Source organism: Lactuca serriola, chromosome 9 (assembly GCF_051521515.1).
Source record: "Lactuca serriola cultivar US96UC23 chromosome 9, Lser_US96UC23_V15, whole genome shotgun sequence".
Classification (NCBI taxonomy): domain Eukaryota; kingdom Viridiplantae; phylum Streptophyta; class Magnoliopsida; order Asterales; family Asteraceae; genus Lactuca; species Lactuca serriola.
Window position 1 is genome coordinate 148,611,194 of NC_136416.1, and position 26,086 is coordinate 148,637,279.

Below are 26,086 nucleotides of genomic sequence, written 5' to 3' on the forward strand. Positions count from 1 at the left end.
ATAGCCTATCAAATCGATGAAACTAAACATAAAACAACATTTAATTTTCAAACAACAATCTGACTTTTGGTTACTCGACAAATTTAATGGCCATTACATATCAAAACATCTTTCCTCCATGTTATTAGATCAACACATCAAAACAATGAAAATAAACACAAAAAATAGAGAAAAGTCTCTTTAAATACTATAACAATGGTAAATTGGTAAAGGCATGTGGCCTAAATTTCCAACTAATATATCATCATAAAATATGCGCATTAGATCTAAATTTATAATTTTTGTTCTTTCCAAAGATGTTATAACCTTTTTCTTCAATCAGACAATTAAACCTTTAATCTGTAACATTTAACAAACTATTATGTTGACAAAAGATCTCCAGTGCAAACAGATAATGTAAACTTTCTGTAATATTTTTTATAACTTCAATCAACTTCATACAACCATCAGATAACCCACATCCATAAACTGATTTTGTTTTCAATTTGCTTAATTTCTACTTACTGCATAATAGGAAATAACTTACAATGGTGAAGGGATGTGACAATGTTCAACGAATGGTAGAAAAAAAAAGATTTTTTTTGTACCAAATTGAACTCAGAAAACTTACCTCAATGCTTATTGCCTTCATCTATTGTAAAAATAAAAAATAAAAAATTCTAAGGGTCACTGCTTTACAACAAAAATTTAGAAATAAAAAAAAAACATTTATAATTGAGAAAATGAGAAAAATAATATCATAAATCAGAATAATTACCTCAGCAAAGAAAAAATATATTCAAGAATTTGCTTCCTCTGTACCAACTTGTTGCATGCTACCAAACAAACGATGATCGATCTCCATGAAATCTCGTTTCTCGAGTTGAGCAGCACTACGAAACTTATGTATAGAAGTGAAAAAAAAAATCAGAGAAGAGAACTGATAACTTGAATAAAAGAAATTAGAGGGGGACTCAGATTTTAAATCAAAAGTCGATCTATGGATTGAGCGAAACTCCTCAATCTAAGCGTGATGCGACGTTGTATTTACCCAAACATTAAATCGTGTCTTGTGCATCGTATCTTTTAGCCGCTCAATTGAAATTGATTTTTAGAGTTGGCACCATTATAGCTGTAGGTATTTTACCCTAGTGGATCACTAATTTGGCCCAGAATATATGAACACAAATCATAAAGAAGCATATACAATCTGATGCCCTTCAGCACATTGTTGCCCTCGGCAGTGGCCAGCTCGCCCACCTCTTGGGCCGGCTCTAAGTATAAATTAGGTGTAACACCCATATATTACATAAGTTTATTTAAAAAAAAATTAAATATGAAATTTCAATAATTTAAAAAGTTTGAATTTTAAAGAAAAATTTTGAATTATTAAACTTAATAAGACTTTAATAGATTAAATACATTATATATATAAATCAATTTTAATAAATACTTTACATATATAGTATTACCTTACATATTAAATATGAGATTTTAATTTAATAAAATAAAAAATACAATAAAATGATAAGTAAAAAATAAAAAATTCAAAAATTTTAGAAAATGTCATGTGGCAAAATGAATGAGAAAAAAACATATGACAAACAAACGTTTAGAGAAAATCTTTGAATACTAATGCAATGTTTCATATACCATAGCTGATATAATGTAAATTATAAGGTAGTTATTTATTAATTATAAAAAAAAAATAAATAAATAAAATAAAAAAACTATCATTTTTTATAGATTATTAAAAACTATTTATTATCAGATAGCAACTTTTATATTTCAAATAAGTGTTACATATGAAGTAACATTTCATCTAATTCACCAAATATAACATATAGCATCCATGAATCTGATCGGATCCAATATGGGTTTGAATACAATCGGTTCAGTTGTAAGCAAAGATCTAATCTGCTTTAAATCTGATCCGATTTTTTTCATCTAATAGTTATGTGGCCAACCTCCACGGCCCAATACGTACATCACTAGTAGTATTGTTGGTTACATTACACCACAGAATGTGTTTGGCATTTCACCTAATTTCATAACATAAATGTTAAATAAACTACTAAAAGTACTTGGCTGCAAATTAGTTAGTGTCCGTTGCAAAGTAAATATGATGGAATGTTTTTTAAGTAACCTCTCTACATCTTTAACATTGACGCAAAGGTTTAAACCGCAACGCAAATAAAAAATGGTGGTATGTCTGTAATAAATTTTACTAATTACGCTCTTATTGGTTGAATTACCAAAATTAATATCAAATGGTTAATGACCTAGCGGTATGGAGTGACCATCTCATATGAGAGGTCAGGAGTTTAAGTCTTTATAGAGACATAAGTACTTATTTAGTATTAGATTAGTTAGTTTGCTGTTTAAAAAAAAACAAAAAAAAAATACCAAAATTAATATTTCATTTATTTTTTAAAATGCTCCAGTATTTTTTTTTATTTCTTATAAAAATATAATATTTAGGTAAACTCTTCCATAAAATATCAATCCTCGTTCCTTCTGGGGTGTTTTGCTTTTAAAATCGAGTCTTAGAACAATTAAAAATTGGTTTTTTGACTTATCAAACTTTCAATTAGTATGAATGTCAACCCAATCTAGAATCAACTACCCAGTGAGTGCGGACTATGACATAATGTTGATGGAAATAGCAAAATGTCTATATTTTTCGGTTGTAGTTTTATTTTATTTTCCAAAAATTATTGTTAACAAAGTTTATGTGATATCACTTGTCTCCTTCCAAGCTTTGTTCTTTAGCTCTCAGGGTTTCAAGTTTTCTCCGAAACTTCTCCTCTAAGATATATATATATATATATATATATATATATATATATATATATATATATATATATATATATATATATATATATATATATATATATATATATATATATATATATATATGAGTTCTATTGAAAACAAATAATTAGGGCAACATCTATCGAAACCAATAATCAAATGACACGTGTTCATTTCTTTCTTCACAAGTAATGTATTGTGGAAGTTATGTGTTGTCATGTTTTCATTGGTTCAAATATGTGTTGTCCTAATCATTCATTTTCCATATAACTCTTCCCTATATATATATATATATATATATATATATATATATATATATATATATATATATATATATATATATATATACACACCACTGTCGTCTCAAATAGTGTCGTCCCTATTAATATTACGGCCACCGGTAGGATTTTTCCGGCAATACTCGCCGGAGTTCCACGTCGTCACAATTGACAGTAGTCGTCTCTAAAGGCGTCGCTGCTAGTGTTTTTTTTTTTTTTTTTTTTTTTTTTTTGAGAAAAGCTTATTTTTTATAATATTAATTTATATATATTATAAAATGTTGTTTTGATAAAAATACATATATAAATACATACCACATTATATAAAAACATCAAAAATACCATATTCCATAAACTAAGTTCCAAACAAACATCAAACATACCATATCTAATAAATCTCAAACAAATGTTTAATATATATCATACATAAACTATTTTCCAAATCAAAAATAACATCCTCCATATCATAAAACAAAAAATACTAGTTGTCTTCGTCTTCCCCACCGTCCTCCCCATCGTTGTTTTCCTCGTTGACTTGGTTTTTAAACGAGCGAATAATGTCTCCAATGCCCGTCACAAATGTCGGGTTTTGAAGAAAATCATTCACATCAACATCCTCCAATTAAGTCACAAACAAATAATTTATGAACAATTCAACAAACTATAAAACCATCAAAGCACCAAATCAATTAAGTTTATAACAATTTAAGAAACTACCGAGCTACCAAAAATTACTACAAATACATTAAGTTCTTAATAATATAACAAAGCAACCAAATTTTTTAAGAATTTAACAAGTACCTGTGTTGGTTGCGATGCTTGTAATTGTGACTGCCATTGGGATGAAACACTTGTACTCGCAGCTGAAGAAGCTTTAGGCCCAATGCCTCTCACATGCCCCCTTCGAGTACCCAACACATTCTCAAATATTGCGATCCAATCAATGGTGTCTGGATTACCACCAGAGTCGGCTATGTGATGAGTCTGTAGAGCAACTTCAACAACTAAGGCATTCTGTATTTCACAAAGATTGTTAATATACGTTAAAACTAACAAAAAAAATTCAACAATCTACTTCATTTTTAAGTAATAATAACTTACATATTGCTTTTCAACCAATGAATCAATAAATTCCCCTCTTTTATTTACATGCGCACAATGAAATACTTCAAATCTATTCAAATTCTGTTTAACATTGCAAAATATGTTATATTTGAATAAACATTAAAAAATATGTTATAACTGAATAAACATTATTGTAACTTACTTTCTTGAAACAAGCACTACCGTAGTTGTACGTCCCTCCACGATTCTTCACTACTGGCTTCTTCCGGCATTCTTTGTTTCCGGCGGATCGTTCTTGATGTTTTTATGTTAAGAAATGGTCAATAGAAGCATTCCAACGTTGCTGATCCATACCCCTAGGGGCTTGAGCCCTTGCTGCCTCCACATTCCCTGCAAAATCATCAAAACGATTTTTTGCAATATTTTTGCAGCCTCTATACCGCGCACATATCTGATTGTTCAGTGATGCCCAATAAGTTGAAGCCATGGGATGATTTGTAATCATGTCAAAATCAAACCATCTCTACAAGACTCTCACCCACATTTTTTTCAATATGCATAAGATCGAAGTTGTGCTTCAGCTCCAGAGAAGACCAATACTCAAGTTCAAAGAATATGCTCTTTTTGTACCAATTCAACTCGAAATCCTCACGATCTCTCTTAATACCAGCTCGTTGAGCAGCTACTTTACCCGGTGGATGAAACAATAGACGGGCGTGTTGCGCTTGTATTTCTTCCTCACTAAACATTCTTGGAGGACCTCTTGTCTCATGTTTGCCATTATAGTCCAAACTTTTTCTCCATGGATGGTCAACATCTAAGAACCGGCGATGACCAACATATACGACTTTATTTGATACTCGGTATGACGGGGTGTCTTCGTTGCAAGTCGGACAAGCTTTGTACCCTTGTCCGCTCCAACCGGATAAACTACTACGAGCGGGAAAGTCGTTTATTGTCCATAACAACATCGCTTTCATATTGAAGAATGTATTTGTCGCTGCATCTTTAGTACGTACTCCAAAACTCCATAACTGCTTCAACTCATCCACCAACGGCCTAAGGAACACATCCAAGTCCTTCCCGGGTGCTTTGGGGCTGGGAATCAACAAGGTCAACATGAAAGATGACTCTTTCATGCATAGCCATGGTGGAAGATTGTAAGTGGTGAGTATAACAGGCCATGTTATGTGAGGATTACACATGTTACCAAACGGATTAAAACCATCAGCAGCAAGCCCTAAGCGTACGTTTCGGGGTTCCTTCGAGAAGTCAAGATACTTCATATCAAATTTTTTCCATGAAGTACTGATATGGGCATATTTAGTTATAAAATTCATGCATTATCTTAATACTTTATGTTGTTTTTGTCTCATTTAATGAACAAAAGGTGCTTAATTAGTTTAGAATTTCATTTTTCAGCAATAATTACATGCTCGGATGGAAAAGGAAGCGGAACTAGCGATTGGACGCTTGGATCTTGGATTTTGAAGAAAGAAGGATGTTGTTGGACAACTTGACCCCTCGTTAGTGTTTTGGCCATATCTCATGAACCGTAACTCCTATTGATGAGATTAAAAATGTTCTGAAAACTAGACACAATTTCGGACGACTTTCGTGTTTTGAGAAAATGCTGATTCCAAATGGACTTGGCGAGTAGGCCATCAACTCGACGAGTTGGTCAGAAGTTTCGCGATTCTGGACGCGTTGACTTGCCGTACACGGGGTTTTAAGTGACAGACTCGCTGAGTAGGTCACTGGACTCGCCGAGTATCCCCTGTTTTGTGAAAATCTATATAAAGGGACTTTCAAATCGATACCCGAGCATATAGATGAACCCTTGGAGGCCGATTGTCGACTAAAGGTGCTGCTGGAGTGTGGGAAGCAAGGGAATCAACCCTACATTCAATTTTAAGGAGAATCAAGTCAAAATCAAGTTTACTCTTACCTAATCTCTTGTTTGAACTATGTTTTTACCAATTGATTTCGTTTTTGTACTTGTTTCTGCTGTAATCATGAGCTAAAGACTCATAACTTCTGTTTAGGTAGATGAATTTGTGAACATGGATTGATTATTTGATTAGGATTAATTTTAATTGGTGATTATGTTTTATTAAGCTTGTTAAAGAACCTTATGTGTTAACAATAACTATTTTTCTGTTAATAAATCAGTAATTAAGTTGTATGAACATCTCTTAGTTGCTAATTTCATATGATTTACGTGACCATATAGTTGTATGTCTAGGAATAACGAATGTGAAACTAGAATTAACTTGAAGATAGGTAAGTTAATGTGTGAGCTTGTGTGATACACCATCAACAAAAGGTTAATTGAATCACCAATTTGATTAGCTAATTACAAGTCTTTCTAAACCCGAATCAACAAACTAGGAAATTCATTAATTTAGACAACTGGTCATTGCTTGAATTAATATGTTTTCTAAGGATTAGCTATAGCGAATGTGAATCTAATCACTTTAGTCGGTAACCAATGAAGAATTAATCCGATATATTTACCATAAAATCATCCATGGGAACAAATGATTCGAACCTAAACAGAAGGCCTTTTTAATCATTGAATTTAGTTGATCTTTGTTTTTTTAGCTATTAGTTGCTTAGTTTGCGTGTTATTAAAGTATTTAAGTTTCTAGTCTTGCAAAACTAGAGAAAACTCTTTTTTTACTTGTTTTATTTAGATAATATTAGCATTTATTTTAATTGTTACCGTTCCCTGTGTTCGATACCCTACTTGCTTGAACTATATTACTAATCGATAGGTACACTGCCTTTCGTGTGTTTATTTTGTGTCTAAGTTAGTAGGATTAAAACTAGTTTGTTTCACACACATCAAGTACCATCAACGGGATGAATCATCGTACCATCTTTGGATTGTCCGGTACTATGCCAAATTATATCTTTAGCTGTGTGTCTTGAACAGTACAAGCGTTGTAGTCTGGGGGTCACGGGAAAGTATCGTAAAACCTTATGAGCCACCTTCTTACCCTTTCTATTTTCATCAACCCACCGACTCTCATTACAAACTGGACATTTTTGCAACAACTCATGTTCTTTCCAGAAAAGAAAGCAGTCATTTTTACATACGTGTATTGACTCATAACCTAAGCCAATCTTTTTAAGTGTCTTTTTTGCTTCGTAATGTGACGGAGGGACCCTGTTTCCTTTAGGAAATGCAGTTTGCAACAACTCAAGAAGCTGATAGAATGAACTATCAGTCCATTTGTTGATCACCTTGATATGCATCAGCTTTGCTAAAAAGTCAAGGGACGAAAATGAACATCCAGGATATAATTTGAATTGGACTTCCTCTAACAGCTTTTGAAATCCAACATCAACACCTCTACCGTCTGTATCTAGGTTCCCTTCGTTACAGTTGGTATAATTTTCAATCACACCTCCCATAACAGCATCAATAACATCGGCCATCTCGTTACTACGCGGTATGTCTTCGACAACCGGGTAAGTTGTATTTTCGCCGTGATAATTCGTACCCTAAATCTTCATAATCCGTAAAGAAGTAACATCATCAATGGTGTGAGAAAGATTAGCATCAGGATGAGAAGAAGTCGCCATTGTTAGGGTTTGAAAACTTGGTGTATATCAGAGAGTATTTGTGAATTATTGTGTTTGAAAGCGTAAACTGATAATAAACCCTTGAATCCCCTTTTATATGTAACCCTTAATTTTGAAATAAAATCGGGATGTGCATTTAATGAAATATGACATGGCACCTTGAGAACCGCGTCATGATGATGATAAAGTGACCATGCGTGATAAAGTAACTATCACGTCTCCTTAAAACCCGGACAGAATACAAAATGTCTCCTCAAACAGGCTGTTTTGTTTGCCACAATGGAATAGTAACCATCAGAATCCTTCATATGGAAGTAAGGCTCTTTTACTTTTGGGTTTTAAAGTAAAGTTATTTGCAAGATGTTTGAAATCATCAACCTGATTTGGTGTTACTCAGAACCTCAAGGATTTCGTGTGTGCAGTGTTCCAAAGAATTTAGATGAGAAGCAATAAAAAGAAAAATTTGGAATTCAGTGATGTCAAAAATTCAATTTTACACGAAGGCAATTAAACCCCCGGACAAAGGTTGCTTCGTTAATCATCAAGAGAGATGATCAACAGCTTGTGTATGTTCCCGTGAATTACAATCGAATACTTTTAAAGAAGTGTCAAAGGGCTTCTTTTAAAAGGCTTACTAGGTGGCTTAATGAATTTCATTACGTATCAGCCTAAACATAAGGTGAGTTATTGTAACAAAAATTTACATGTTTGACCAGTGTAGTCAGTGACAAGTTTGCTTTGGAAAACTTTTAAATGACTTTGAATTTCGATTAAAACTCACACAGAAATCATATTCAAGAAAAAAAATTATGTACTGGATCCTGTTGGGTAACAAACATCGTGGGTTTCGAATTTTTGATCAAGACCACTCATAAGAAATGAATATGATTTGGAGTTTCGAATGTAAGTACAGAAACAAATGTTTCGTTAAAACCCGGAACATAGTTCCCTGTTAATTCCATAAATGTTTAGAGATTTGGGTTTCATTTTCATCATGGTCTCATGATGTCAGATCATAAACACAGAGTTTTGATATGTCTAGGTTTCGATTGGTTTGATCAGATACCTTTTGGACATATGTCTTTGTGTGTGATTGTGTAAGAATTTTGAGATGAAACATATTGGTAAAAGACACGAAATGTACCTCTGTTATATTTGGACAAAACAGTAAACTCTTAACTCATGTAAGAAGAGTCAGGTAGCTTAGAAGACTAAGGTGAATACAAGCCTGATTGGGAAGAAATCTTCGTATGAAAATTTTTATTAAGGCTTTCGAACACACACATTGAGTCAATAGAGGCTTTGGTCAACATGCTACAGCATGCTTCTAGGGACATCTTAAATAGTTCAAAGTGTTAGAAAAAAAAAATACCTAACCCTAGAACTGCATGCATTACACCAGATGAATCAGCATGTAAATCTGCAACAAAATATGAAAAAGAAAAGAGAAACAAAATATTTTTGTTGTTTTTGGATTATTGAAAAATAAAAATAAAAAAAATCTTTTTGGAATTTTGGATTTTTTGAAAATAAAACAAGAAATTGAAATGTACTTGTTGCAAACATACGAAATTTAATCAATCCCTGAAAAATGACAAATTTACAAATTCGAAGGAGTCGAAGAGTTAACTATGAACAGTAAACTCTGAATCACTACTAGAAAAACAGCCTGACGCTCATTGCGCGTCGTAAAAGGCTCAGATGACACGCAAATGCGCGTCAAGGAAGGCCCTGTCATAAAGAGAGACGACACGCTTTTGCGCGTCGTCTATAGACGACGCGCATTTACGACGCTCATTTACGACGTACAATTACGACGCGCGTTTACGACACGGAATGCGTATCAAGAAAGGCCCTGTCATAAAGGAAGACGACACGCATTCGCATGTCGTAACCTTACGACGAGCGTGTTAATGACACGCAATGCGTATTGAGAAAGCCCCTGTCAAGAAAGGTCATATCATAAATGAAGATGACACACATTTTTGCGTATCATAATTTTAAATGTTTAAAAAAATATTATTTATAGATTTACTAATTTTCAAATTAAATTTGTATTTAATGTCTCATAATAGAAAATAAAATATCATATACAAAAAAATACAATCCATTGCATAAAATTTAATGTCATACAAATTATCGTTCCATGGAAAGATAAAACAAATCAATAGTTGTAACAAAAATTTACAAACTAATTAGTTACAAGAAATATAAAAAAATATACCCGTAAATGCTTTTCAAAGTCTAATCTCCAAGTGATGGAGGCTTTGTTGCAAAGTGAATGACCAAGTCATCTACAAGAAACATGACTAAAACTTCCAAAATCTTATGTGTACCCATATCCCTCTTCTTTTAAAGTTTCCAGAATATTTAGAATGCTCTCCTTGCCCTATTATTTCAAGTGTCAGGGGAAAAAAGTCACAAAGTCGTAGAAAGTAACTATATTTATTGAAGAGTATCATGTAAACTTGGATGAAGTACATATAGTCATATATACATGCAAGATTCTAAACAGTACCTCTTTAACGGAATGGTGTTATTTTTGTAATCCAAAGGAACTGTTGAAAGTGCAGGTTCAAGTGGAAAAGTCGTAAATGTTTCATTAAGCATTAATTTTTCCTTCTGTAGTTCATGTTGCACTTTATCCAAATTTCCTTCAATATTGTAAAGCATTGCTTGTAAAAGCATCTACTCACTCCTGACCCCTCACTTTTGGTTCCCTATCAGATGCAACATCAAGAACAGAGAACATGATCTCACCAAACATAATCAATAATCAGATTGAAGTATATATTATGAGTAAGTAATAAAGTACATGTAACACAATAAAGTATTATTAAGGAACTTATGATTTCAAATATTATTTTTTACACTCAAATGCCAAAATATTTTATGTTATTCTTCTACAAGTTGAGAACCAACTCAGACATGAAAGATAATAGTCCATCTGGCAGCTTTTGATGACATGGCAAATGAAATTTCTCAAAGATAGAATAATACCTGTACTATTCAAATGATGGCAACCACAATAGATGGTCCAATAACTACAGCCAAAAACATGCCTTTAATCATGTCTCAAAAGAAAACCAAGATTGTTTGCTGCAATCATAAATCCCATGTCTTACAAACTTATATCCAAATTTAAATTAAATAAAAAGAGGAAACTATAAAAACAAATGAAGTCATGTTCTATAAAACGTTGTTAAAACTATGTTGCTCTTCAATTACAAAAGTCGAGTAAAGAGAAATGGTAAGTCTGCCAACTGCAAAAAGTATCTTAGATAAAAATGTAAATCAACAGTAAGATTAAATTAAAAGGCAGTGAAAAAGAATAAAGAGCCCACATATGTACCTGAGACCAAATCATAACACCAGCTAAGAATGCATGTGTATGATATATTTCATTCTTTGAATCAAAGCCAATTGATTCCAAAGTATCACCTGATTTCTGTTGTCATTCAAAAAGTTATGAGTACAACTAAAAACTTGTTACACAATTGAACTTTATGGGAAAGACTAAACTGCCCACCTTCCATAACCAAGGTGATACACCATACAACAAAATAGCAGAGTCCATCAGTATTGCTACAAACCCATGAAGGAAGTGGAAGTTACTGGAAAAAAAACATATGATTTGAGGCCTGTTCTTAATTATTAGAACACGTTAGAAAAGATTTATACTCTTTGATTTAAGAAGCTAAGTAAACTATAAGAAATCCACAACAAAAAGAAACTATAAGAAATCCACAACAAAAAGAATGAAAGACCCAATAAAATTTTGCCAAAAGAGTTTTTAATAATGATGATGGTAAAGATAAATAGTTAACAGAAACAAATTTATACTTACTCAATCAATTTAACAAGCACTTTTTGGAGATAAATTTCTTCCTCGTTTGAGTGATTGGTTGTGATCCTACACTCCTCATTCAAACCCTTTTTAATACTTTCGACTACAAGAAAAGCACCATCTATTCCATCTACAATGATAACTGGATACCTGTCAGATTGCAACCAACTTAAGATTAAGATTACCAGATACTCCTCAAAGCACATGACATGGACAATCTTTGCTCATGGTAATATCATTGTTTTTGAAGTACGAAGCACTGTATATATACAACACTAAAAAAGAAAAATAATAATAATAAAGGAAATCATACTTCTTCCATTTCATTTCCTCTTTATCCACAACCAACGTATAACAACAGTGTCCGCATTTGACTACTGCGTAACAATTAACGGTGGGAGTGAATATAATAATAATAATAATAGTTTCAGCATATAATATTTAGAATGAGTAATTGACAAAAGATTTGAAACTTACCTGTCTAGTAAGAAGAGGGGTATCATCAACAAGCTTGGAAGCAACAGGCCTTGGAGTACGCACAGGCCAAGCCTGCAAATAAAAGGTGCATCAAGTATAAAAGAGAACAGGGAAACTGATATTAAAAACAAGAACTTTGATCATTAGAAAAAAAAAGAGTGAAAAATAAAGAGGGAAGAAATGGAATGGAATGACTCATTCCATTCCATTCTATATTCCAACCTTTACCTTGTTTTCTTATCATTATCAGTTGTATCTGCACCTCTTTCATTTCCTGCAAGATCTATAAATGAAGAATGGCATGTGATCGTGAAGATTCCTCATTTGCATCTGTTGTCCCTGTGATCCTTGTTGAATTCCCTCTATCAATTAACTCCTTGATTGTTTCCATATTTGAGACTCTGTATTCTTGCAAGCCCACTATCTATACTTGTTTGCTTCCATCTTCTCTCATGCGCATAAAAAGGAGCAAGAAATCACAACAAGAAATGCAGTTGCTCATCAACAGAAAGTTGATGCCATAAAAATATCATTGTTGATACAAAACAGATGGTGAGGTCATGGATCCTCCATTGGATGAGAATGAGAATGAGAATGAGAATGAAATTGAAAATGAAAATTCATACCTCAAGACGTTCTGTATTAGCCTCTTCTGACAAAAAACAATATAAACAAAAATTCAAACAAAACATAATCTTTGTGAAGAAAAGAAACAAATAGTTCAAGGAATAATACCCTGAGGCGCAACAAGCCAGGTGTTGAAGCATCACCCTTCTCTAGTTTTTCAATGAATAATGGTAATATTGTGTCAATCACTTCAATTTTATTAACTTGTACATTTAGCTATGCAAGCAAGCGGATGACATTCAGTTGTATGGTAGGAACAATTAGGGGTGTTAATCGGGTCAACCCGATCAGGTTTCGGGTTATTCGGGTCGGGTTAATCGGGTTTTTCAAAAAGAATTTTTGACCCTAAACCCGACCCTATTAAGGTACGGGTCGGGGTCGGGTTAATCGGGTGTCATGTTAAAAGGGCCGGGTTTGTTGGGTTAATCGGGTATCATGTTGTCTAAGAATTTTAAATGTAAGATAGTTTAATATTGTGCCATTTAGTCTATTAGATACTTATGTAGCGTTGAAAATGTATAATGGAAGGAAAAAATCTATTTTATGTTATATATGAAGCCACTTTATGTAAAGTTCAATCATTTCAAAATCAATTTCATATTATGCAAAACAAAGACACATATACTCGAACGCCGACCAAATTTCAAAAACTAAAAAATTGTTATTAAATATATGTTCCTGTATCAAGTTTCATAAACTAAAAAAAATCATTTTTCCGATAAGTATATATTCTTGCATTTTGCTAATAACAGCAGACATACCACAAGGTTTAAAAAGTAACTTACTTGAGGACTATGTATGCATGAAATTAGCTATGAGACTCACGATAAACACATATCACGCAGATAAGAAATAACTTGTTTGATTAGTTGAGTTCATGAGGTACAAACTAGGCTAGTAGTACAACATAAATGTGAAAATGTTTAATTAATTTAAAGCTGATGGGCTAGAGCGGGTTAATCGGGTTGACTCGAACCTGAATAAACGAAATCTATCCAACCCGAAACCCGAACCTATTAAGGTATGGGTTAATCGGGTTAACCCGAATAACCCGGTTTCAACATTCAGACCCTAATAAACCCGACCCTATTAGTCTTATTCGGGTTTGGTTAGGGTCGGGTTAGTCGGGTTTGGGTTTTTTTGACACCCATAGGAACAACCATCTTATCTTTAACATCCTGAAGTAATAGATACAAGTGGTAACAATTACACATAATGCTGTTGTTGGGTTAATCCAGAAATATGGGACAAATTATACCCAGGGGTATTTTGGGAAATACCTATCTATCTTTTAGAATTTGAATTAGTTTAGGAAGCTAGCTAGTTGTTTACTTGTTCAACAAGTAGTACGTAAGGTTTAAGACTATTTTCTTTGTTTCCCTATAAATACATGTAGTGTTTCCGTTTTTTAATAAGAGAGTGTTTAGAAGTATCATAACAGAGTCGTTTTTCTTCCTGTATTGTTCTCCTGTTTTCTATTTTCTTCTTATTCTGCCATTTTCCTTTGGTTTCTGTTTTCTGGGTTGTTCATAACAGGGAATTCACAAAGTTTGTTTCCTACAGCTGCTATTCCAATGACCAATTTATAAAACTTTGAAGACAGAATACGTAAAAACCAAACCTTTTCCTCATAATCATTGTGTTCACGAATTCTTGTAGCTAATCCCATGAAAAATGTATCCACAGGAGCCCGATCTTTAGTCCATCCATATTCAATTATCTCACATCTTGTCTTTAAAACACTATCAAACATAACTCCCGAACTACTTGCCACAGTGTCAGCCTACTCAAACAATCATAACAAAAATAAGCAAATCATCAACAAGAATTAACCAAACTAAGACGAAGACAAGAACTAGTAAAAAGTAAAAAGTATCTATCTACCTGGGCACATGTAATTTGCACAATTTGTTTGAATCGAATTAGTAGAACCCTTAGTAGATGACCTCCACGTGAAAAAGCAATTTATGAGATGCCATCAAGGAATGAGATGAAAAGATCTTCACTGAAACTACAATAATCTGATTTATATCCATACTGGTTGAAAACAAAACCAAGTCAATCATTTTATTAAAAACTCATTTCCAAATTAACAGATAATAAAGGAAAAAACCAAAATAGAAATATCCAAATGTCAATATGGAATCGTAGACATGGATAATCAAAAAAGAAATCGTAGACAAGGATAATCATTGATAAAGGAAAAAACCAAAAAAGAAATTTCCAAATGTCAATGCAAAAGTGAAAGTAAGGAACTTGAGTAACATAAGGAATCGTATACATGGATAATCATTGACGTAGAAAACCAGGAACCATTAATGGAAAAAAGTTTTTATTAACCAGTCATCAGGTTGGAGGTTTATAACCATCTTCTTTGTCTCTTATATTCCTGGAAGAAATTTACCGATTAGGCAAGAAGGAATGAGAACGAAGTCCCAAGAAAAAAAAAGAGACACTGATGTCTGAAATTAGGGTTCAAGCGTAATAGAGATATGAGAGGATGAAACGAACCCTAAATCACTTTGCAGTCTTTTAGGAGCATTCAAGAGCTTTCATGAACCCTAATCTGAGAGAAATTGAAAGAAGGGGAGGGTGGAGTTTGCTTTGACGTCATTGACGGATGACCTTGCTTCACTTGTTCCAGTGGTGTGGAAATAAGGCGACCAAGAAGGGGTTGCACAAAATTGGTGATTATAATACTTATGAAGAAAATTTGAGAGAAGGGGAGGGTGGAATTTGCTATAGGATTTCTCTATTTTTCAGATTAGATAAATCATAGTTGGGAGATGAAGAGCGGAGATGGAAACAACCAGAAGGATGGAATGAACCCTAAATCGCCTAGGCGGGGTTTTCTAATTTTTTGGATTTGATTTCCCCTTATGGAGAACGCGCGCTTGATGAAAACTTTATAAAACGACACACTTACACGACACGCCTTTTATGCTGAGTGTCCTCTGTGTTTTTATTTTTTTTGTTCTGGCACTAATTTTAAGGGCACGCAAAAATGAGTGTCCACTATCCTTTAAATTTTAGAAGAGATGACATTATTTTAAAGACGCACGCTTATGCGTATTGTAGATCACTGCGTGTCGTGGTTTGCACGTCATTAAAAGCCTATATTCTAGTAGTGAATACTGAATGACATTCCTTTTTCTTTGATTTAGTGCCTCTGAACCATTCTTGGTTAACCATCATTCTCCTTTTTCGCATGGAACGGAGTTTTTATCGATCATTCCAAGTCCTTCGAAAATTCTTACAAATGACTTTTTATCTAACGGTTTTGTGAAAATATCAGCTAACTGATTTGTTGTTTTCACAAAATGCACTTCAATATTTCCATCTTCCATATGATCCTTGATGAAATGATAACAAAGAGCTATATGTTTAGTCTTCGAATGTTGCACAAGATTATGACAAATTCTTATGGAACTTTGAGAATCACAATATAATGGAATATTTTTCATATTAATTGCATAATCACACAATTGACTTTGGATCCAAATTATTTGTGATGTACATGCAGCAGCAGCCACATATTCTGCTTCAGCAGTTGAAGTTGATACACATGTTTGCTTTTTCAATTGCCAGCTCACCAGTTTACCATCAAGCAATTGACAACCACCACTTGTTCTTTTTCTATCAAGATTACAACCATCCAAGTCTGCATCCGAGTATGCTTGAACAAAGAACCCGGTTTTCAAAGGATACGACAATCCTAACGAAATTGTTCCCTTAAGATTACGAAATATATTCTTCATAGCAGTGAGATGTGGTTCTCATGGATTTGACTGATACCTAGCACAATTACACACAGAAAACATGATATCAGGTCAACTATGTTGGGTTTTGAGCATTCTAACACTCCTAAGTGTACATGCAACCCTAAATACCTTGGATCTATGTTTTCTCTATTATACATGCAAATATGAACTTTCCAAGGTATTCATCCTAACTAACATAATAAAATTGATTCAAATGAATATATCATGTTGGAATTACATACCTCTTTGATGTAGATTGTGTTCATGAAGCTTGAGTACCTAGCGCCCCAAGTGTGACACCTCAATTGGTTCACACAACATCATGTACACTTGGAATTACTTGAGAGAAATTGGAACACTTCATAAAATCGGCTAGCCCTTTCTATCATCTCATAGTGGCCGATATTTTCCCAAGAATATGATCTTTATATAGTGTCAAAATTAGGGTAAACCCTAATTGTCATGGCTTTCCATTTCCTTGGATCCATGGGTTCAAATAAACCATGGAGCATCCTATGGGTTTTAGCCCAACTTGAATATACATGGAGCATTAGCCCACTATACAAGTAGGGATGATTTGCACAATCAACCCATATATTTAATTAGTCTTCTTTTGATCACTTAATTAATCGTAGATTTATTCTTGATCAATACTAATTAAATAATCTTGTTAATATATTAGAACTTATAATATATTAACAAACCTTAAGTGTTATTTCTCTCATTATAGTCTATCCAAATGCATGATGCCATGCAACCCAAATGGACCATGCCGGGTCGGGTCAAGTCTCACCAATTATAGTTATGGACTTAGACATTAATCCAACAGACTAGCAGTAAGATAAATTAATGAACCAATCATGCTTCAGTAAAGAGTTAGGTCAACTGCAGGTTTATCTAAAGAAGGTGTCAGCTTTATGCCAGTTGCCATAAGAATGCGTAATTTCGTGCTATTCGTCAATCCAAACTTCTCTAGCAGATTCTTCGTATATTTTTCTTGATTGATAAAAATACCTTCTCTGTTTTGACGAATATTCAACCCAATAAAATTATTGATTTTTCCCATCATGCTCATTTCAACCTTGCTTTTCATCATATTTTCAAATTCACTAGACAAAGCAGGCTCAGTTGAGCCAAAAATTATGTTATCAACAAAAATTTGAACAAGCATTAGATGATTCCCAACTTTCTTTCGAAATAATGTGGGATCAACTGATCCTTTTTTAAATTTAGATTGTTTTAAAAACGAAGTAAGCATTGCATACCATGCTCATGGTGCTTGTTTTAAACCATAAACTGCCTTATCTAAGATATAAACATGATCAGGATGTTCTTCGTTAATAAAACATGGGGGTTGTTCTACATAAACAGTTTCTTCAAGCTCTCCGTTTAAAAATGCACATTTCACTTCCATTTGATAAAAATCAAAGACTTTGTGAGTTGCATAAGCCAGAAATATACGAACGGCCTCGAGTCTTGCGACAGGGGAAACATTTATTCATAATCTATTCCTTCTTGTTGTTAATAACCTTTAACAACACACCAGGCTTTGTTTCGAACAATTTTTCCATCTTTGTCGGTTTTATTTTTGAAAATCCATTTTAACCCAACAATCGAAACATCATTTGGCTTAGTAATTAATCTCCAAAACTTGTTTCGTTTAAATTCAGATAATTCAGATTGAATTGCAACAACCCAATCTGAGTGTTCTATTGCAACCTTAACTGTCTCTGGTTCGATCTTAGAGACAAGAACATTGAACATGCAATATTCTTGATGAGTATTTAATACCTCATTCTTTGCACGAATTTGAGCTCTTGTTAAGACTCCCTCTTGTGCATTCCCAATTATTTGATCCTTCGGCTGATCTTTTGTCCATTTTCCATTGGTGGATAAGCTGGATCAAATTCTAAAGGTGCATCTTCGTATAAATCATCATTTTTTGAACCTACAATTGAACATTCATCATTAAAATCATGAAAATTTTCATTTTGTTCGAAATGCTCCTCCTCAACATGATGCTCCCTCTCAACATCAACATCCACTCTCTCATTCTCCCCATCGAAAGAATGCTCCCCCTCATCAAGAGTGTTCAAATCCAAGTGCTCCCCCTACACTGGATTAGTATGCATACTTTCGTCTATTTCTTGAGGATTTGATGTTGAGCTATCATTGATCTTTGTTAATTCAGAGATAAGATTATCATTAGCATTAACTTCATCATCAACAACATGATCTGAAATTCCAAAAATTAGATCATAATCAAGATCCAATGGTTGTGAAGGTTCAGATTCCTCATGTATTTCTTTTAAAATAGGATGATTTTCAAAATGCTTTTCAGTTTGTTTGATATAATAATCATCAAATGTAAGATTAAATGTTTCTTCCACTTTTCATATTCTTTTTTTCAACACACGATAGGCGACTGAATTATGCGAATATCCTAGGAAAATCCCTTCATCAGCTTTTGCTTGAAACTTCGAAAGGTTGTCCTTAAGATTCATAATAACGCACCTGCATCCGAAAACATGGAAAAATTTCACATTGGATGACCTTGCTTATGTTGCTTTCCAACTTCACAAGCTGCACACAAAGAATGATTATCAAATTTAAGTACAGTAAAACCTCTTACCAAATCTTGAACAATAAGTTTGTTGATGTTTTGAAAGTTGAGATGTGAATGTCTTCGATACCAAAGCCAGCTAATGTCTGATGTAGCTTTCGAAAGTAGACATAAAACAGGTTTACCCACAATTGGATTGATTTCCAACGTAAACATGTCACCTTTCCTTTTTGATTGGAGCAAAACTTCTTTTGTGTTGACATTCGAAATAATGCTACCCTCTTCATTAAAAAGTAATTGATTTCTAGTGCCTACAACAAGTTGTGATATACTTATCAACTTGTGTTTAAGACCTTCGACATAAGCAACCCGATTCACTGTGAATTGACCATTCGTTATTTTCCCATATCCTTTGACTTGACACTTTTGATTGTTGCCAAATTTAACCACTCCAGCATTCTTCAGGCTTCGAAAATGTCTTAAGTTCTCCTTTTTCCCAGTCATGTGACATGAGCAACTGCTATCAATGTACCATTTATTATCATATTACTCTTTACATAGTACCTGCAATCATTGAAAAAATTTAGGTACCCAAGGCTTTTTGGGTCCTTGGAAATTAGATTTCAACATAGAATATAATGAAGAACTTTTAACCCAATCACAAACATTAGTTTTAAGACTATCAATTAAGTCCACATCTTCATTTAAAGGGACTGAAACATAAGATTTTGTTAGTTTTGGATGTTCATTGACATTTCCCTTCGCATTCTTAGTTTGTGATTGTACTTTTGTTGGTTTTACAACTGGCTTCCATGCTTTTACTGGGATGTTCGAATCCTTAGAAGATGAACTTCCGTTTGATGAAGTATTCATATACTTCTCATAGGCTTCATTAATTTGCTCCTTTGAGTATTTGCTTGACTGATACATTTTTCCTTTTCCTTCAAGCCAATGATCAATATTCTTCCTTGAAGTTATCCCTTTTTCATGTGAAATTTTCAAAGTCTGTTTCTTCGTATGATTAGGAAAATTTGGCTTTTGAGGAATAAAATCAACTTTTGGTTTTGTTAGAAAAGATTTAACATTTGATGTATCCACACTCATTGTAGATTGTTGGCGTTGTGAAAATGGTTTTAAATCTTTTGAAAATTTCCTTGGAATGGTTGTTTTTGAAACTTTCGAAAATTTATACCTTGAATGATTCGATTTAACCAAAGTTGGTTTATATGTTGAAGAAGATGAATATTTATCCTTGAAAACTGGTTTGGGTGATTGTGATTCAGACCTATATTTATTTATTTGAGCGGGATTTTTCATTTTGTCTGAAAAAGATGTTGATTTCACAGTCTTAACAAATTTTGTTCTTCCATTGGACAGCTTTTGAGACTCAACTGTTTCCCAAAATATTTTCTTCCTTGCTTGTCTTTTTGAAATATGGTTTTCTTTCGAAAATTTGTCAACTTGTTCTTTGAATTCTTTTGAATTTAGTTTGACAATTTTTTTAGTTTCCTCGACAACTGGTTTCAAAACTTGTTTCACAATTTTTGACTTTTCAACCCATTTTCTTTGTGGTTTTTGTCTTTGAAAAATATACAAATTCTTTGATAGGTTGTTTTCAACGGTACTTTGATTTGTGAAGAAACCATCATATGTTATTTTCGAATTATCTTCTTCAACTAACTTCTTGAACTCTGCTTTGACATTTTCTACATATCCAGTAGTCACGAAGACTTGATTTGGAAATATGACATCATCCGACTCTTAGAATTTGGATAGACTACAGTGTTAGTTTCCAAGAAATGAGCACCTTGTCCATTCAATACTTTTGAATTTTTCTGTATCACCATACACTTGATCAACCACAATTCTAGGAATTTCTTCTTCCTTCGACGATTTATTGTTCTTCGAAATTTTCTCCTCATTTTCATCATCACTATCATCAATTTGACTATCTTTGATTTCCACGAAGTCCAAATCACAAACTTTTGTAGTTGAGGGTTTGTCAGTTTCAACCTTGGCCTTCAAATCCTTAACATTTTCTTTACCTTTAGATGTTGATGCAACATTAACAATAGACAACTAAGAACAATCAATATCCTCAAGATCACTAATTTCACTAATATTGTCAGAATTATGTTCAATATCTGCAAAATTAGCTTTCGAATCAGATGTTGAATTCTCACTCTTTTTCAAAATTCAAATTTGTTCAGATTTATTCAAAGTGTCATTTACTATGTTAACTTTGTATCAAGATATTCATCAATTTTGACAATTCCATATTTATATCTATCATCAGGAACATTGTCAAAATCAGAATCATCTTCTCACAATCATATGAAACATTATCTACCTTAACCCTCTCATATTCTAGAAATGGTAGTAATTTCCTATGTTGCTCTTTACAGATTTCACATGAATGATGCAACTCAGTTAATTTACCATACAACCTCTTAGTAGAATTACCGTATATGTTTCTTTGTGCAAGCAAAAGTTTAACATCACTTGATAGTGAGTCCTTATCACACATGATATTAGTTATTTGTAACTCTAGACATTCAACTTTACTTATTTTTACTTCTAGGAACTTTTTGTTCTCTAACAATTCCAATGACAGTTTCTTAGCTTCATTGCTAGCAGACACAAGAATCGAGTCAAAATAAGTAACAGTTTCATCAAAAGATACGAGTTCAGAGTTATATGCATTTATTGGAATATTAAAAGATTCGAGAATATTACGTACCTTTGTTGTCATTGGAGATTTGTCAACTGCCTTGGATACGAAGCATCTCCCTTTCACTTCGTATTCCTTTTCATCTGAATCCTCCTGCATCTTCGCAAACATTGCCCCATGTGTTGGATTCCTCATTTTCTTCATTGTCTGATCCAAATGATCAGATTTGATAAGTTCCATCTTCCTCTTGTTCACACCTTGCAACTAGTGGCAAATTCTTAGCCTTTACACGCAACTCCTCAATTTTTTTCAGAATAATAAGCTTCATCTTTGACCTTATTCTTCCCTTCGTCCTTCTTTCTAAGCATACAGTCATTCGAAAGATGATTAGCTCCATTACAGTAAAAAGATGATTAGCTCCATTGCAGTAGTGGCAATCCACACCCGAATCACCCTTCAGCCTTTTCACATTCTTTTCCTCTGACACTTTCGTATCATTCTTCTCCATCTTCTTCTTCTCATCACTAAAATTTTTACTCACAGTACTTCCTTTCGCATCAGATTGCTTAGTCTTTGGATTGAAAGGCTTTTTGAAAAACTTCTTAACACGACTATTCAAGTAAAATGCAATTGCCTCATCATCAGAATTGACAATGAATCCTTCTTCTTCCTCTGAATCACCTTTCTCATTTTCCTTCTCAAACATCTTGGACACAAGTGCCAATGGACCTCCCAAACTCCGCTTCGATTCTTCATCTGTTTCATTAACTTCAGTTTCGTGAGTTTTTAACTGGTTGTACAAATCGTTGACTGATGATGTATCAAAACTTTGCTGATTCTTTACCATCATGCTCACACTCCTCCATTATTTTTGAAGACCCATCACAAAGATGAGATTGAATTCCATTGAAGTCCTGGTGATTCCATAGCAATTGCAACGGTAGATTAATTCGTTCAAACGATGATAATACACTTCAATCGTTTCACCTTCTTTTTGTCTAAAGTCTTTCAGCTCAACTAAGCACTGTTTGAATGAACTGATCTTCGTCTTTTCACTTCCTTGAAATTTATCTTTCAAATTGTTCTAGATCTCCTTATCAGTTGTACAACTCCTTACATTATTGTACACAACTGGAGGTAAAGCACCTCGTAATTCTCTCATACACCTTTTCTCCAGTTTCTTCAAACGATCAGTATGATTCACAACATCAAAATTTGCAGAAGATGAACCAATTGGTTGAACATTCACTGGAGGATTGACATTTTCAGAGATACATGACCACAATTCTTCATCAAGCCCATTCAGATAATCCTGCATACGATCAGCCCATTGATCATAATATTCAGGAATTAACATTGGAATTTTGGTTGATGATCCCAGCAGATGAGAAAACGAAGTCATTGAATTGAGATTGAAGTTCTCCATTGATGAACATATGAAGCTTTTAGAGATTTTTGAAATAACAACAAGAATTTGAAAACAATTATCTGAAATGATTCACAAAATCCAGTAGAACACTCGATTCAACAATTCAAATGCAGAATCGAATCACAATCTTAGACCTAAGAGAAATTTTCACTTTCAAAAAGCGCGGAAACATTTGAACCAAAAAGTTGATTCAAAAACTTTTTGAACAAAATAAAATCAGATCACAGATATGATTCCTGCTCTGATACCAATTGATGAATCAATGAATCGAGTAAGATACTAATCAGAGTTAATATTGAAGAAAGTATGATTGATTGAACACAGGAAGTAAATAAGATTTTGTTTCAGTTCTATTACGCTTTGCGTTTACAGAGAACAATAGACAAGACTGTAAAGACTCTGTCTAACTCTAGTAAATGATCCTATTTATAGGATACATAAAGCGTACCAAAAATATACTAAGGCATAAACACTTAAGCTTCGTATAAAAGTGCCCTAGTAAAATAGATTACAAAATATACGAAGAGTACAAAACATACTTCGACTAATTACAACAAAAACAATCCTTACAGCTTGCAAGCTTTTGGGCCCTAATTAATCATTGAGCTTGATCATGTTTTGGAGTTAGTAGGCCAACTAATCTGTTTTGGGCCATGTATATCTTGGTTGGGTCATATTGGACCATCAGGCCCATTAATGATTTTGGACATGGACCTTGGCCCCATTAGCAAAAGAAGACTCTTTTGTCTAATATGAAAGGACTTTGGTTTGGGGTTAGGAATTGAATAAGTGTTTAGTATTATCCTTGAGTAATAATATGATTGTTCAGCATGGGTGGTTATATACTGTTAGGAGAGCAGCTTTTGGATTTCAGCAGACAGAGGTGAGTCTTCTCAACATACCAATGGGTTGAAGGCACCAAGGCCGACCCATTTAATATTATATGGACTGATAGTTGGTTATGTGATATGTCGCTAAGGCATCTGTATGAAAGTCCCCGGGGGGTTCCCGGGGCAGTATATTAAGACCATGAGGAGGTTTCCATGGCATTTAGTATAAGTCCTTGAAGGGTTTCCACGGCTATCTAGTATATATATTTGTTTAGCTCGTATGATATTTCCATGATTAGTGAAGACCGTGTGAAGGTTCCCGCGGCAATGAGCCAAGACCACGTGGCGATTCTAATGGTGGGTAGTAAAGACCACATGGGGGTTTCCCATGGCACTTGGTCTAAGACCTTGGATGGTTTCCACGACATCCTTATATGTTTATATGCATGGCTTCTATGATATATATGTAGCTTTATAGCTAATATGATATGTGTTATGTGGATTATGTGTGGGGCATGCTCTGGGGAACACACTAAGCATTAGCTTACAGTTTGTTCATTTGTTTTAGGTACATCTGAGCATAAGGGCAAGGTCAAGACTTGATGGCGCGGTGTGTACTCTCTGACGTTTGTTTTGATGGGACACTCTGACGTTTTGAATAAAATGTTAAGGTCATGAATTTTAAAAACTGTGATTAATATTATTTCATACTTTGTGTAAATGTTTGGTTAATTAAAAATAACAAATTTATCTTGAAAATTTGGGTCGTTACACGTACGAATGGAAGCACATTATTTGTACTCAAGTCAAGGGGAATCATGAGCATACTAAGGCTCTCGTACGGTTTGAGATTCTTCGAGTGATTCAAGATACTGGATGCAAGTCTGACCAAGGATCCACATGAGGATCATCTGCGAGAGGTTCTTGAGAATCTGAGGAGGGAGAGGCTTTATGCCAAATTCTCCATTTGCAGGTTATGGTTACGCGAGGTGAAATTCTTGGGGCACCTCATCAATCTATATCGCGAAACTCTAGATTGTTCACATCCTGGTGAGAGATCGAGTTTGGGTTCTGAAGTCTGATCAAGTTCCTTAGTAGTCTGGTAACTCGAGATGGGTTCACGTCCTATTGAGGGATTGGGTTCAGGTTCTAGAGTTAGATCCTTGAAGGAGCAGATACGAGAGTTCATTTCTTCAGAGATCACTCATCGTATTCTGGAGCAGACTCCTGTGACCTTTGTTATTGAAAGTCCCAAACCCTTTGTAGATTGGTATATTATATAAAAACTAGAAAGAATAATAAATAAAAATGAAGAACAAAAAAGGTAAAGAACATAAGAGATTTTAGAAATTTTTATTTCATTAAGAAAGAGTTTTGTCTTCACCAAGAAGACAGGTTGTCACAAAGATGATTACGACACCAAGTCGTTTATAAGACGCTCTCACAATATTAGGGTCTCATCCTAGTGTTGATTTCATGCTAATCTATTCTAGAGAATCCATTAAATCAAGGGATTGCATCTAATCCAAATATAAACTTAAAAAATAAGGAATGGATCATATCAGATCTTCTCCAGATTTGGACATCAGCACCACCACATTAGAAGCTGATAAGAGCATCACCTTCAACGAGTCCCGCTTATCAGGGCATCAACGTCAGTGTTTGGAGTCAACTTTAACTTCATTCATTAGCATCAGTGTAACACCGTAATTTTTCAAACTAAAATTTTCATTTAAAATTGCTAAATTCTTAAACACTTTTCGTAAAAATCTCATTTTGTTTATGTTACAAAGCAAAACTCCATATTCAATTAAATAATAACCAGGATCCTCAAAACATAACTCTTGCTCTGGTGTGTACAATCGAGTCGGTGCCGTCCCGTGATCCTGAGAGAAACCTGAAACATATAACACATAACACGGTAAGCACGAAGCTTAGTGAGTTCCCCAAAATACCACACATAACGCATACTAGCCACTCGAGGCTATAACTCTGTGGGCCCTTGGGCCCTAACTCTGTGGACCTTCTGGTCCCAACTCTACAAACCTTCCGGTTCTAACTCTGATATACACACGGCATAAATCACATAGAAATAATGCGGTGCAACACATCACATAAATAGCATACAATAACTCTGTCACATAACTCTAATCA